Here is a 15,101-nt window from a genome sequence, read left to right as displayed (position 1 = left end):
ATACCGATATTGACATTATCGTAAGAAAGGGTTAATTCACTCATTGCTAGTAAATTCGCTCACCAAGTTATCTGCTTCAAATTATATTTAAACTAAATTTAGATACTTCTATGAACAAATTCCACATTATTAACTTGGTAATAAGAGTATCAAATTTTATTTAAAGCTATTTTGAAGCAGATAACTTGGTGAGCGAATTTACCCGCAATGCGTGAAATAACCCTGCCTGACGGAATTCTATATTTTTAGAATTTTTTCCATATTCTAAAAAATTGATAACAGAATAAAATGATAGGAGAAAAACTCTTCTTTTCTTCTTCCATTTACATTTTCATACAATTTTCTTCTATTTTTCAATATAATAATTGGTCATAAATTATTTATTGATATATTCTATTATTATTATATATTGTAATTATTATATGTATTTGACATTTTTTCTATATTTTAGAAAATTGATAAAAGAAAAAGTAAATGATAAAAGAAAAACCTTTACTGCGATTACCATTTCATTAGTAAGAGTATTTTTGCTAATTTCTATTGTTAAATTCCAAATATATCATCTCAAAATTTGACTTTATTTAATAAAAATTTTAAGAATACAGATAGAGAAAATAAATTGCTTTACATTGCGTCAGCTCTAGACTTGTGGGGTTTTTGTATTAAATTCAAATATTAATTATCAGAAAGGTCCCACTAAATAACGTGAACAACTTGCTCATCTCTCGTAACTTACACATACATTACATACACATACACGACTCCCCACTCACAACGTATTGGGGGAAGAGGGGAAGGCAAGACGACCACGATTCCCCACATTACTCCCCCCCGAGTGCCAACGAAAAAAGGCTAATAAAATTTATCTTTAAATTGTAAAAAAATAAAAAAAAAATTTTATTCTTTTTTCTCCAAAAGAATATAAAGATCGAATTTTTCTAATAAAATATTAATGTCACATTAAATCTATGAGAGTTCGCATTCTCTACATTCGACTTCGATTTCATATACGCGATCAGATAGGCGGTTGAGAACCTTGTGAGGTCCAGTATAGGGATGCTCGAGTGATTTTTTAAGGGCTTTTCGAACATTAAGAAAAACGTGAGAGCATACATTGAGATTCTTGTAAAAGAAAATTTTCCTTTTATGATTATGTGCAACTGGTGCTGGTTTAATTGCGCCCATGTTTTCTCTAAACTCTTCAAGAAAAAAATGACGATTCGGTGAAAAATACTCGGGCAAAACAAATTCTCCGGGAACCCGCAAAGTCTTACAATACAAAAATTCGGCTGGGGATGTTCCCACTTCCAAAACGTTATTTCTGAGACCCATTAAAACTGTTGAAAGGGATTGTACCCAATTTCTATTGGAATGACACATCAAAGCTGACTTGAGAACACGATGCCATCTCTCGAACATGCCGTTTGATTCAGGATGGTAAGGTGTTGTTCTTATTCGCCTACAACCATTCATTTGCAATAAAGCCGCGAAAAGTTGGGATTCCAATTGTTTCCCCTGATCGGTCGTCACCGTTTCGGGGGTACCAAATCGACAAATCCATCCGTCGACGAAAGCCCTACAAACTGTTGGGGCCTCCATATCCTTAATTGGAACGGCCTCAGGCCAACGAGAGAACCTATCTATCGTTGTTAGAATGTAGGCGAATCCATCGCATTTCGGGAGAAGGCCAACTAAATCTATATGTACATGACTGAAGCTACTCTCAGGGGCTACAAAATGGGATGGCTGGATAATTGTGTGTCTCGTAACTTTTGATTTTTGGCATGCCAGACAAGATTTGCACCAACCCTTTATATCTATGCGCATCTTGGGCCAAACATAATTTTTTCGGATGACTCTATCGGAAATTCTCGCGCTTGGATGTGCAGGATTGTGAATTGTATCAAAAATCTGCTTTCGAAGGGATTGCGGGACAAATGGGCGCAAAATATCTCCTGATAAATCGCAAACAATATTGGCGTGATTAGGACCAAATCGGATGCTTTTTAAATTCAGGGAAGTATTTTCAGCTTGGAGTAAAGATTTTAATTCCGTGTCCTCCTCCTGAGCTTTAGCCAAAACAGCGAGATTATTGTCGAAAGCTGAATAAACCGAATCTATTCTAGACCCGGAATCTGCCACGACATTGTCTTTCCCAGGTAGAACTTCGAATGAAGTGGTAAATTGTGATATAAGAGTCAATTGTCTAATCTGTTTAGGTGAGGATTTGTTCAATTTCAGTGAGAATTCATAAACAAGCGGTTTGTAGTCTGTTATGACTTTGAATCATCTGGCCTCCAATAATTATTTTAAATATTTAATAGTTATGAAAACAGCAGTTAGTTCCCTGTCATAGGTACTGTAATTTTTTTGTGTCTTCGAAAAACTGCGTGAGAAGAAGCCAAGTGGTCTCCAGCAACCGTTCTGGAATTGTTCGACGGAGGCACCCATTCCGGTGTCCGAAGCATCGTTAACCAATCTCAATGGGTCGTCGTGAGCAGGATGGGCCAACATTATTGCTTTTTCGATATCTTTGCGAATTTAAAAGAAAGATTCCTCCGCTTGAGGATTCCAATCAATTTTACGCTTGTCGTTTTTTTAGATTTGTGTGAATAAGCATTAAGTGGACCCTGAGATGGTGCTGCTTTAGGCAAGAATCTGCGGTAAAAATTAGTGAGGCCCAAAAAACGACGCAACTCCACAATAGTTGCAGGTTTCGGAAAATTAAAAATAACTTTAACCTTCTTGGGTACTGGTTTGATTTCTTATTCGTTAATAATGTATCCCAAGAACTCGAGTTTCGGAACGGCGAAACAACATTTATCAAGAATTAAACGTAGAAAAAAATCTCTTAATCTTTCAAAAACCAGGCGAAGGTGTTTTTGTGTTCCTCTAAAGTGGTGGAAGCTGTAAGAATATCGTCTATATAGACGAATATAAAATCTAGATCGCGAAGGGCCTCATTAATATATCTCTGGAAGGTCTGAGCGGCATTTCTCAAGCCAAAAGTCATCACTTTGAACTCAAAAAGCCCAAACGGTGTGAAAACGGCAGTTTTTGGTATGTCCTCAGGAGCCAAGTGAATTTGGTTGTAGGCGGATTGCAAATCCAATTTAGAGAAAATTTTCTTTCCGAAAAGCATAGATGAAAAATCCTGTAAAAATGGAACGGAATATCTAGCGGAAATAGTGTGTGAGCATTAAGACCTCTATAGTCTCCACATGCTCTCCACTCACCGTTCTTTTTTTGAGCTAAATGCAATGAAGCTGCATGGTCACTTTTTGAAGGTTGACAAACATACGCGTCGCACCAATCGCTAAATTGTTTTCTTGCAAATTCGAGTTTGTCCTGGCCAAACGTCGTGCACGTTCTGGACTAGGAGGACCTGTTGTGACAATATGATGATAAACTCCTTTTGATAATATTTTAGGAGATTGGGCTAGACCCGTAATTGTTGGAAATTCGTCAAGAATTGGGCAATGAAAGAAGATCTATTAATTGTACTGACATCGGTAACCTTAGCCAAGAAAATTCCGCCTGTTGAACCAATCCGAGCCTGACTATCAATTAGTTTTCTACTACGAAGATCAACATTAAGACCAAAAAATGCTAAGAGATCGGCCCCTATTATAGGATAGGGCACCGATGCTCTGCAAAAATTCCATGTGATTGGACGTCGCAATCCGAGGTTCAAAGTAAGTTTTCTTTCTCCGTAAGTAGTTATACGCGAATTATTCGCTGCATAAAGTAGTAATTCGGAGGGTTGAAGCTTGACTTTGTCCTGCGTTGGAAGTAGGGAAATGTCTGATCCCGTGTCAATTAAAAACTTTAATCCCGTTTCACGATCCCTGATGAAGAGACGTTTCGAACCGTTAATTACATCGACCGTCTCGACTCGATGTGGCTGATCTAGTTTTCCGAATTAGATTTCTTTTTCATTGTGCAAAAGGGTTTGCATTTTTTTGCTTGACTGCAGAATTTTTTGTGATAATAGCAAAGTTCCTCTTGTTTGTTATCTGAAAACTGATTGTTGCTTGTATTTTCACGCGGTTTTAATTGGTTACGATTACGCAGGGCTGAACAAGAACGATTTCTGGACCGAAAGTTGGATTGTGTCGAAAGGGCTTCAACTTTTAACATTAAAGCGTCGACTTTTTCGCTAAGTCCTTTATCTGAAGAAACTGTGGCGACCGTTTGTTCATTAGATTGAGCGACAATCTTATCTGCTATCAGAGATAAACGTAAAAGATCCTCTATATCCGATAATGCCAAAATCGAGCGACAATTAGTTGGAAGCTGATCTAAGAAAACTGCTCTAATCACGTCCTCGCTACATCGGTTACGACTCAAGTGTCGAATTTTACTCAATATGAGCGATGGTTTTCCTTCTGAAAAAATTTCGCCTTTCCGAACTTTTCGTAATTCACTCTCGGGTAAAATTGAGAAATTATTAGTAATTCGGTTTTTAATTTCGTCGAATAAATTAGGTTGTTGAGAAGTAATTAAATCCGCGATTGATTATACCACTTCGAAATCCAATTTTGCAACAATAGTCGCTGCCCGTGTACGTTGAGCTGTAATTCTACTAACTTCAAACATAAATTCGACTTGTGTGAACCAAAGACCGGGATCCGAACGGACGAAATCAGGGAGCCTTGGCATTCGATAAGCATCGACCATGTTTGGGTTTTGTATGCCAGTATTTTGGTTTATTGTGTTAATAGGATTTTCCGTAATATTATTTTATAAAGGTGTTATGATACCGTTCGCGTGAGAGGAAGGTGTACCTCCATTTTTACTTGAACCAGCACCATCCAAAACTTGACCTTGGTTTGTCCCGCCATTCGGATTGCCCGAAGAGTCAGTAATCACCGGATCGCCCATTTCGAAATTGTTTTATTTATTCTTAGACAAAAAAAATAATAAAAAGGGAAAAAATGTAATATCAGAAAAACCTTATGTCACTCGAGCATCCCTGTTACTGGCATCAAAAGGACAAAAAAATTATTAAAATCTCAAAGTTCTCGTAAATGCATTGCAACATTTATGAATTTAAAGAATATTGTTCGATAAAAAATAAAAATCGCACAATGATAAAAAAGGCACATAAAAAGAATAAATTGTCAACAAATTGTGGAGTTGATAATGTAATACGCATTTTGAATACCACTGACGTGTTAAATTCTCAAAATTTTGAATTTTTGATAAATAATGTTTCTTATAAAATAAAAATTGACTTAAATTCTCAAATTTTCTTTAAAATCAATTTAATAATAAATTGTTTAAACCTTAATGAAATCAATCATTTTTAAATATTTATTGAATTATTGATAACTCAAATGTTTTATTTTAAATATCAAATTCGTAAAGAGTCCTTTTTTATTAAAAAAATAGTAATATCTTGTGTGTAAGCACAATGAAAAATTTTTGAAAAAAATTTTGTTTAATTTTTTTAAAAAGAAAAATTTTGAAAAGAAAATAATGTGAATATGTCAGTGGTAACGAAAAAATAAAAACTTACCAAAGTACGGATCGATGTTGAATTTTGGAGGGAAACTTTCCGTTCTGGTGTCAAAATGTCAATCATTGAATCGTCCCTCGTGACCGGAACCCTGTTCTATCGTGGCCACGATGCTTGTTGTAAAGTTTCCCGAAAGATGCAGAACCAGCATGAAAATATGGAACCAATCAGGAGACAAAAGATTTTTTCTTTTTAGGTTGAAAGTTGTTAGTTTGCTATAGGGTAGAAAAAATTCAGATACCTGTTAGCATGGGTCGGAATCGACTACCCATGCGCCACTTTCAAAGCCTTGTGAAAAAATAACTGTACGCCATGCCCATCATCGTCCGGATACCCTCAAAGAGAAGTTAAAGTTCGCTGCTTTACTGGTGGTGAAGAACAGCTGAGAGGTGTTCTTTGTCTTTGCTCCAGATTGATAGGATGTTAGGTACTTCAAAAAATGAGTCGTCACAAAATCGAAATCCCCGATGTCAATGGCGAGAAATTTGAGAAATTCTGTGTTAAAGTGTTTGCGAAGTTGTTTTCAAATAAAATTTATCCGTATTCCTAATTTTAGTGGTGGAATAAAAATGCTTTGTAGAAAGTGAGGTTAGGGAAAATGGCGTCATCGTTCGAGAAAATGTGGTTGAGATTCTCATGACGGATTTTCGAATAAATTCCTCGCCCATCCGAAAAATAATTACTTCGAAAACTCGTAGAAAATTACTCTTCTTAATTTGTCTTCACCACTTTGTTGGATGCCGATTGGAATCGTTGAAAAAAATTCGATTTGTTTTTTCCCTCGTGGTATGAGCATCACGTCGGGGTCACCAATTGTGGGGTTTTTGTATTAGATTCAAATATTAATTATCAGAAAGGTCCCACTAAATAACGTGAACAACTTGCTCATTGATTCAACAAATATTTATTACTCACTTTAACAATACTAAAAATATATAGATAAATCTAACGCGTTGATTAGTAAAAAGCTCTATACATGACGACTGTACATTTCGTTCTGCTCTCTCGTAACTTACACATACATTACATACACATACACGACTCCCCACTCACAACGTATTGGGGGAAGAGGGGAAGGCAAAGAGGACCACGATTTCCCACAGACTGAAATTTTATGCGCCATCTACAGACAAATGACGGTGTTATTTTGGATTTAAAAAAAAGAATTTATTTAATAAATCTGTTCCTTGTTCTTTTTTCACCAATAATCCTACAATAATAGTTAATCTTACCATTTATTTAGTAAGGTAACTAATTAAATAGTTATTCCAACAAACGTTTGAGTTAAACTTGCTAATAAAATGGTTATGCCAACCAATAAAAATAGTAACCATAATTAATAAATTAGCAGCACTTTATTAACTGAAAATGAGAAGCTCAAAAATGGTAACTCCGACCAATCTTTTCTCTCAGTGTAATCTACAACTGCATTTTTACTTCCATTTACCTAATAATTCAATTTTCGTGTGTTTTTAAATATATAATAGTTAATATAATAATATTCAATATAATAATTTGTCATTATTTATTGCATTATTTAATTACACAGGTCTACAAGGTATTTTTTTGAGATATCAGAGTGGTTTCCAATGTATTTTTGTGTCCTGAACACGATCCCGGGTATCAAAATTGCGTATCACGTAAGGATTTTGAGTAAAGTGGGGGTAGCCTCCAAAAACCGTGTTTTTGAAGGTTTTCAGTATTTTTTCTCCTTAACCTGACGGGATAGAAACGTTTATATAGGCTTAAATTAAAGCTTATATCTCACACTTTAGGACTCATATGCGCAAGATAAAAAAAATTTTTAATTTTTAAAAAAATTAGGTTCAAGTCATCTAAAAAGATTATTGAGGTGATTATCTCCATTTTTTCACATTTTTTTTATTCTGCACATATGGGTCGTAAAATGTACGTTTCAAACTTTAATTCAAGCTTTTAAAGATGTCTCCAGTACGTTAGGTTAAAGAGAAAAGAAATACTGAAAACCCTCAAACACACATTTTTGGAGGTCTTTACCCTAATTTTTTTTCCAAATTTTTTTTGTCTTGCGCTTACGTGATTTACAGTGCACAATTTAAGGTTTTATTTAGGCCTAAAAAAATACCCTCAAAAACACTGTTTTTGGAGAATTTACCCTCTCATTACTCAAAATCCTGACGTGATACGCAATTCTGCAACCCACGATCGAGTTCAGCACACAACAATACATTGGAAACCACTCCGGCAACTAAAAAAAGTCTTATTTTGTAGACCTGTGTTATTATTAGATATTGCATACTGATAATAATTTATATAAATAAATACTTTATTTAAATTAACTTAAATTATTTATAATAACAAAAAAAACAATTAGCGCATTAATGAGCCAATACTGGGAGCCACGAAAATCAGTAATGGTACAATATTTGCATCCAATAATGGACCAATATTGGTAAAATTTTTGAATGTCCACGTGCCTGCCAATAATTGGAAACCATTATTGGTAGCCAATAAAATACAAAAAAAATTTTATTTGTAAAAAATTTTTTAAAAATTATTTATTTAAAACAAATTATTATATATTTTTTTAAAATTATTTTTTATAATTAATTATGCTGAGAAAGGGTTATCACAGTAGAGCGTAAACTCCTTCTATCCTAAAAAAAATATTTGCCTCACATTCTTGTAAAAAAGAAGAGACAACCGACAGAAAGAATTTGTCGAATGTATATGACTAGGTGATCCTTTATATAGGATATTATTGACATCTTAACTGCGAAAAGAATTGTCTCGCGCTCAACCTGTGCGGCGTTGAGTGAACTAACCTCCAGAGCAATCAGTTCGCGCAAAGCGGAAAAAATTTGAATTTATTTAAACGAAAATAAGAAATTTCGCTTTATAAATTTAGTGATATTCTTAAAAATAGTGTTCATATATTAAAACATATAAAAATGTCTGATTAACTAATTCATTAATTAAAAAAAATTAAAAACCAAGGTAATAATAAAATTATTGACAATAAGTAAAACTATTGGGTAAAATTAAAAAAAATGGTATATTTTCAAAAAATTTATTTACAAATAAATAAATTAAATATTATTTACTGTAATTTATTTATTTAAATTTGTGTAAAATTAGGTAGTTATTACTAAAGAAGAAACTCTTTTATGAAAAAGAGACACATTTAAATTATTTAATTTCTATTTATGATATTTGTTAAAATATTTTTATAAAATATTTTTTTTAATAATAAAAAAATATATTAAATAAAATAATTTAATAAAATTTAATACATAAATTAATAAAATACAATATTTATGTAGAAATTGTGCAATTGTAAATTTGTCTTAATTTATTTTAAATATAAATTTTTATTATATATTTAAGAACGTGTGTTGATTAAACATTTAAACAAATTTTTGTAATACATAGAAACGTTATAATTTTTTTTCTTTAAAAATGTTACAACTAATAAACTTTATTTAGAAATTCATTAAATTCTTACAAAATAATAATAAGTGTATAAATTTAAAAGTAAAGTTCTTTTTTTAATTTTGTGGTTTTATATGGTCTAAAACAATCCTTATATTATGTGAGAAAAATTTTGGTGCGTAAAGTAAATTGCAGTGCGTAAAATTCGCTTTACAAACTGTTTTAAAGATCGCTTCTTTACACACACTTTTCGGTGTGTAAAATTTTACTTTAGAGATTAGTGTTGCAAAAAATAATTAAATTACTATTCTGAGTCTCAGATTGTATATTTGAGTGACTGGATTCATTTCTTGTTTCTTCATCTTCACTACAAGATGAAACTAAAATATTTTTTCGATATTTAAGAACGTGTGTTGATTAAACATTTAAATAAATTTTTTACAACATAAAAACGTTACAATTTTATTTTCTTAAAAAATGTTACAACTTATAAACTTTATTTAGAAATTTATTAAATTATTACAAAATAATAATAATAATAACAATTATAATGAAAATAGTAATAGTAATAAAAATAATTAAGATATACATGTTATAATAATTTTTAATACAAATATTATTGAACATTAATTTGTAATATTTTTATCATTAATTTTTTTTATTTCAGAGATGTTAAATAAAAGTTGAAAAATTTCTTTTTAAAAAAAATAGTAATAAACAGCATTTTTTATTAAATATTCGTTGCATTTCCAGTTTCTGATACCTTTTCTCTCAATTGACGTTCTTTTCGTCCTCCCTCTCTATCCACCGATTGTGGTAATCAAATGCCAATGGTAGAAGTTATATCACTTTCTTTAATGTCTTTTACTTTATAATTAATCGTATCTGCAAAATATTAATGAAACGATGAGTATTACATAATAGCCAGAAAATGTTTATTGTAATCACGAAGAAAAACTTCATCTTATAAATACCCTTTATACATGAATATTTACATGTTTTTGAGAAGTCTAATTTTCCCAATCCTTTTATTTTCTTTCCTTTGTTGGAATAATTTTTTTAATTAAAAGATGTTTTTTTCATTTTGGCCTAAATGGCTTTTGGTTTATTGAAGAATTGACATAAAAATGTGACGCGTTTCGACACAGAATTCTGTGTCCTCATCAGATGCATTTCTGCAAAGATAAATTTTTTGTAGAATTTTTTTTCAAACGAAGATTAAAGTTCTTTTTTTCTTTCGAAGAATACATACCGACATTGTCACGTCTGTTTAATTTTGTTTATTTTATTTAGATATGTATAATAATTTTAATCATCTGTAAAAATGTAAAACTGTAAGAACCAGCTATTACTTAAAATATTTTATCTAATTATCAAAAATTTACCTTTAATTAATTTTGAAAGTTGAATTGAAAAGATTTTTTATTTTATATATGTTAATTAAAAAAATTTTTTGGAAAATTTAAAATTAAAAATAAAACTTTTTTGAAACACATGTTTGACATGTGTTTCAATTTTGTTGGTTAGAAAGGTCAATGAAAAACAGATTTAGTATTGAGAATCAGAACGGTGTCAAGTCAAGGTTCATATAAAAAGTGCTAAAAGTATAAAGGTCGGTTCACAAACATTATGATATTAACTGTAAATAAATATAACTTAACTTTTCAACATCAGTTTTAAAGTTAATTGAACTATTTTCTTTTAAAATATAATACATTTCTATAATTTTTCGTTTTCGTAAATTTTTTTTGGAATATAAAATTTTAACATCATTTGATGAAAAGTTAAACTGATGTTTTAATTCCGTTGAATGTTTACAAAGGGCTGTTTCTTTACTTTTAATCGACTCCTGATATTTGTGTCTAGATATTCTATTCTTTAGATGCTGTGATGTCTGACCTACATAACATGAATTACAATTTTTACAATTTATTTTATAAACTGAATTAATTTTTTCAAAATTGGGAAAACAGTCTTTGGGCAATTTTAGTATATTATTTTCAAGTTTATTTATGGTTTTAAAAACGACTTTAACATTAAATTTACTGAACATTCTAATCAGAGTACTTGAAAATTTATTTATATATGGAAATGATACAATTTTTGAAAAATCTAAGTTTGTTTCAACTTTATTAACACTATCATAATATTCTATTCTTTTATTAATATATTTATTTAAAAAAACACTAGGATACCCATTTTCTAATAAAGTGTTATAAACAATGTTTATATTATTTAAATGATATTTTGGTTCTGATAATTTTATAGCTCTGTCAATTAATAAATAAACAATACCTATTTTAATATTAATGTGATGATTAGATTTAAAATTTAAATAATTGCCAGACCAAGTTCTCTTTTGATACCAATTTGTTTCAAGAAAACCATTGTTGAAATCTAGAGACACATCAAGAAAGTTAATTTTTTTGTTTTCTGCATTTTCTATTGTAAATTTTAAATATTTATCTTTAGTATTAAATTTGTTGAGAAAATCTTGTAATTTATCTTTAGGTAAACAGCAAATTGTGTCATCTACATATCTGTAATAAAATTTAATAGGATAATCAATTTCATTAAAAATCTGTGTTTCATAATGTTGCATAACTATTTCTGAAACAACTGGAGAGATAGGGCTACCTATTGGGACACCAAATTTTTGTCTGTAAATATTATTTTGAAATTTGCAGAAGGCATTATCTAAACACAATTTGAGTCCCCTGATAAATTCAGAACGAGGTAATTTAGTATGTTTTTTATAATTTGACCAATTTAATTTAATTATTTCACAAACTAATTTGCAGTCTATGTTTGTAAACATGGATATTGCATCAAGAGATATTATAGTATAATCGTCTGGAACTTGAACATGTGAGATATTATTAACAAATTGCCAACTGTCTTTTTTAATTAGACTTGGCATCAAAGATTTGATCGCTTCGCGTACATTATTCGATGCGGCTATTTCTCGTAATATATGTGTTTTCTGTAAATTAGGGAAAATAATAAATTTAAAGGTAAAGTATAATTTTAAGTAATACTAATAATAATAATAACATCATATATTTACCAAATGATCACGAGTCTCAGTATTGTTTTTTAAAATTTCTTTCAATTTTGTAAAATCTTCTATTGTATCAACCGGCAATTGTAGATTTTCATTATTTTTTCAAAATGATTTTACATCCGATTGAACAGCAGAAGTTTTTACCGTATTTGTTACTTCCAGACTTTTTTGATTTATATCATAATTTACCCGTCATTGCAGGAAATCAAATTTTTAATCAATGTATTTTTATTTTTTCAATTTTTTCGTCGATATATTTTAAAATTCATTGTTCTGATTCTTCGACAAATTGAGAAAATTTCTCAAGAACTGTAAAAAATTAAAATAGTTAAAAAAATAAATGAAATTTTAACAAATCTTATGTAACATTAATAAAAATAAACTAACTATTTTTTGAACTCCCAATATTTAATAGTCAAGACTCTTCTCCATTGAAATTCTGATGCAATATTTTTGAACGATTGCTACACTTTGATAACAATTTTCTTAAAAAAGTTACAGAACAAAATTATTACTCCCTTTATCAATATAATATACAATACATATTTAACTATTTTTAAAACTAAATATCAAAAAGGAAACACAAAAATTTGTAAATAATTTAAATTGTATAATAAAAAATGAGTCTCAAGTTTTCTAAAATAATAAAATTTTTATAATATTCTAAAAATATATATTTTTTAATCGTGAAAATTGTTTTGAGTAATATCAATTTTTTATAATTCTATAATTTTGACGACAAATTAAAAAAAAATTATTTTTGGTTCAAAAATTATTAACCAATTAAATATGATAAAAATATTAATATACAAAAAAATTTTATTTACTTTTCTGAGTCTGAGATTGTATATTTGAGTGACTGGATTCACTTCTTGTTTCTTCATCTTCACTCGATGATGAAACTAAAATATTTCTTCGATTTTTTTCTTGTAATCCTGAAATTAATAGAAATCCATATATTATAAATTTTTAGTTTTAAAATTATGACTACTTTTATAAAAAAATCAATTTTAATGAATTTAAATTTTAGAATAACTTTTTACTTTACTGTTAACATATTTTATAACTAATAATAATATAAATTTTTTGAGAATTCATTGCAATAACAATATTTAATAAATTATTCAAAAATTTAAATTCTTTAAAAGTGAAATAAACCTAAAATAATTACTTACAATTTTCAGACTCAGATATTTCATCTGGATGGTTTTCAAATTCCTCTGTACTTACAGAAGTAAAATTTTTTTAGTAGTTGTTTCTGATCCTTCTATTAATAAAAATTTAAATTTATATATTTAATTTTTTAATTTAGACTGTTTTTTAAAGAAAAATTCAAATTTCAATGAATTTAAATTTTAGAATAACTTTTTACTTTACTGTTAATATATTTTTTATCTAATAATAATATATACTTTCTGACAATTGATTGAAATAGTAATTTCTAATCAATGAATTATTAAAAAATTTATATTTATTAAAATTGAAATAAACAAAAATAATTACTTTCATTCTTTTTAGCCTCCGATTTTCCATCTGGATTTTAGGATCGACTTTCTACTACTTCATCTTCAATCGAAGAAGAAAAATGTCGTTGAAAATTATTTTGTAATCACGCTTTAAAAAAAATTAATTAATTTTTATATGCTTTACATGTTGAAAATTATTATTTATTTTAGTTTTTACTTTATTTTTCTTAAATGACTTTCTAATAATTTGTCTTTTTGAATTCTTAAATTAATATTAAACTTTAATTTATTTTTGAATGAATTAAATATTCTAATTGCATACCTTTCGTTTTACTGAGTTTTTTAGGCGGGGAAGAATAATCAACACTTAGATTTCTATCTTCAATGTCTGCAATAATTTATAAAGTAATTAATCAATGCAGATGAGAAAAATTTTATTATATTTAAAAAAATCTTTTACGTTATCTTGTTGCTCTTCCTCAAAGGTAAGATTTGAAATATTTTTGCTTCCTCGGGGAGGAAGCTTTGTAGTCCTTTCGTTTGTAAAAATTTTGAAAGCGTCGGAAACAAATTTTTCTCTATATAGAAACATTTTATATGAGATCCTGATCAATTGTCCGGGTGTATGTATGTGTGTGGATCCCTTTTTTGTTTATATAATCATATTTAATCAAATTGTATTCCCAACGTCAAGACAAATCGTTCGGTATATACTATAAAGTTTAGTTTTAATTTAACTTTAAATAATAATGAAAGTTAAAAAATAAAAAATTTACATTTTGGCTATATAATTTTGTGATTATTTAAATTTAAGTTTATAGATGAAATAATTGTATTCCTTACATGAAAACAAATTAATTGGTATATATAAAATTTACATTTGAGGTAAATTTAATAAATTAATGAAAGTTAAGAAATATAAAATACACATTTTAGTTAAAAAATTTTATATTTATTTAAATTCAAGTTTAAATATAAAATAATTGTGTTCCTTGCATTAAAATGAATCGATATAATTGTAAATAATTATATATTATTTGTTATTAATATTTAGAAATCGCGGTTAAAATATGAATTTTTGATTTTTTAATTTCGTTAATTCTTTAAATTTAACTCAAATGTATAGGTACTCAAATGTTTATATTATTATATTATTTTTGTATGTTTATTTCAATGTTAATGCTTTTTCCACGAGGAAGCAAATTTTTTTGCTGATCGTAAAGAGGAAGCAAAATGTTCATGTTATGAACATCTCAATTTACAACTTGTTTAAAGAGGTTATAGCTTGCTCTTTAGACAAAACTTTTATAGAAGAACCTTCTTCATTCTTTTCCGTATCTGTACTATTTTGAATGTATCCATCCAAGCACATTCTGTAAAACATTTGTTTTTCTTGTTCATAATTACCTTAATAAAAAAATGTATTGAATAGTTAGTCATGTAAAATATTACTATACAAAAAACAATTTATATTTATTTAATTTTATTAAAAGTTAAAACAAATTTTTTTAAAACTTACGAGCTTCTGCGGCTATTAGTACAGGAAAATCTTTCCATGATGGTCCTGGGTAACTCTCTCCACGAACGTATCCATCGATAAATTTATAATATTTTGGCTCTGGATATTTGTACAAGATAT

At 28.8% G+C, this 15,101-nt stretch overlaps 1 protein-coding gene and 1 long non-coding RNA gene across 15 annotated transcripts in view; one reads left to right on the top strand and one right to left on the bottom strand.

Moving 5' to 3' along the window:
• Nucleotides 1-15,101, top strand: part of LOC127291230 (putative sodium-dependent multivitamin transporter) — a 425,330-nt gene that overhangs the window by 170,395 nt on the left and 239,834 nt on the right. The gene's annotated exons all lie outside the window — the stretch shown is intronic.
• On the bottom strand, nt 9,437-10,595 carry LOC127291237 (uncharacterized). The gene is made up of 4 exons (XR_007844565.1): nt 10,318-10,595; nt 10,185-10,248; nt 9,928-10,107; nt 9,437-9,817 (listed from the first exon to the last, which is right to left on the bottom strand). It is a non-coding gene; the product is annotated as an uncharacterized LOC127291237 (long non-coding RNA).

The sequence above is a fragment of the Leptopilina boulardi genome, unplaced genomic scaffold, assembly GCF_019393585.1.
Source record: "Leptopilina boulardi isolate dan_hultmark-lab unplaced genomic scaffold, ZJU_Lbou_2.1 LbouV2_13, whole genome shotgun sequence".
NCBI lineage: Eukaryota > Metazoa > Arthropoda > Insecta > Hymenoptera > Figitidae > Leptopilina > Leptopilina boulardi.
Note: the sequence above shows the minus strand (reverse complement) of the source record. Positions and strands in the feature narration are given on the sequence as shown.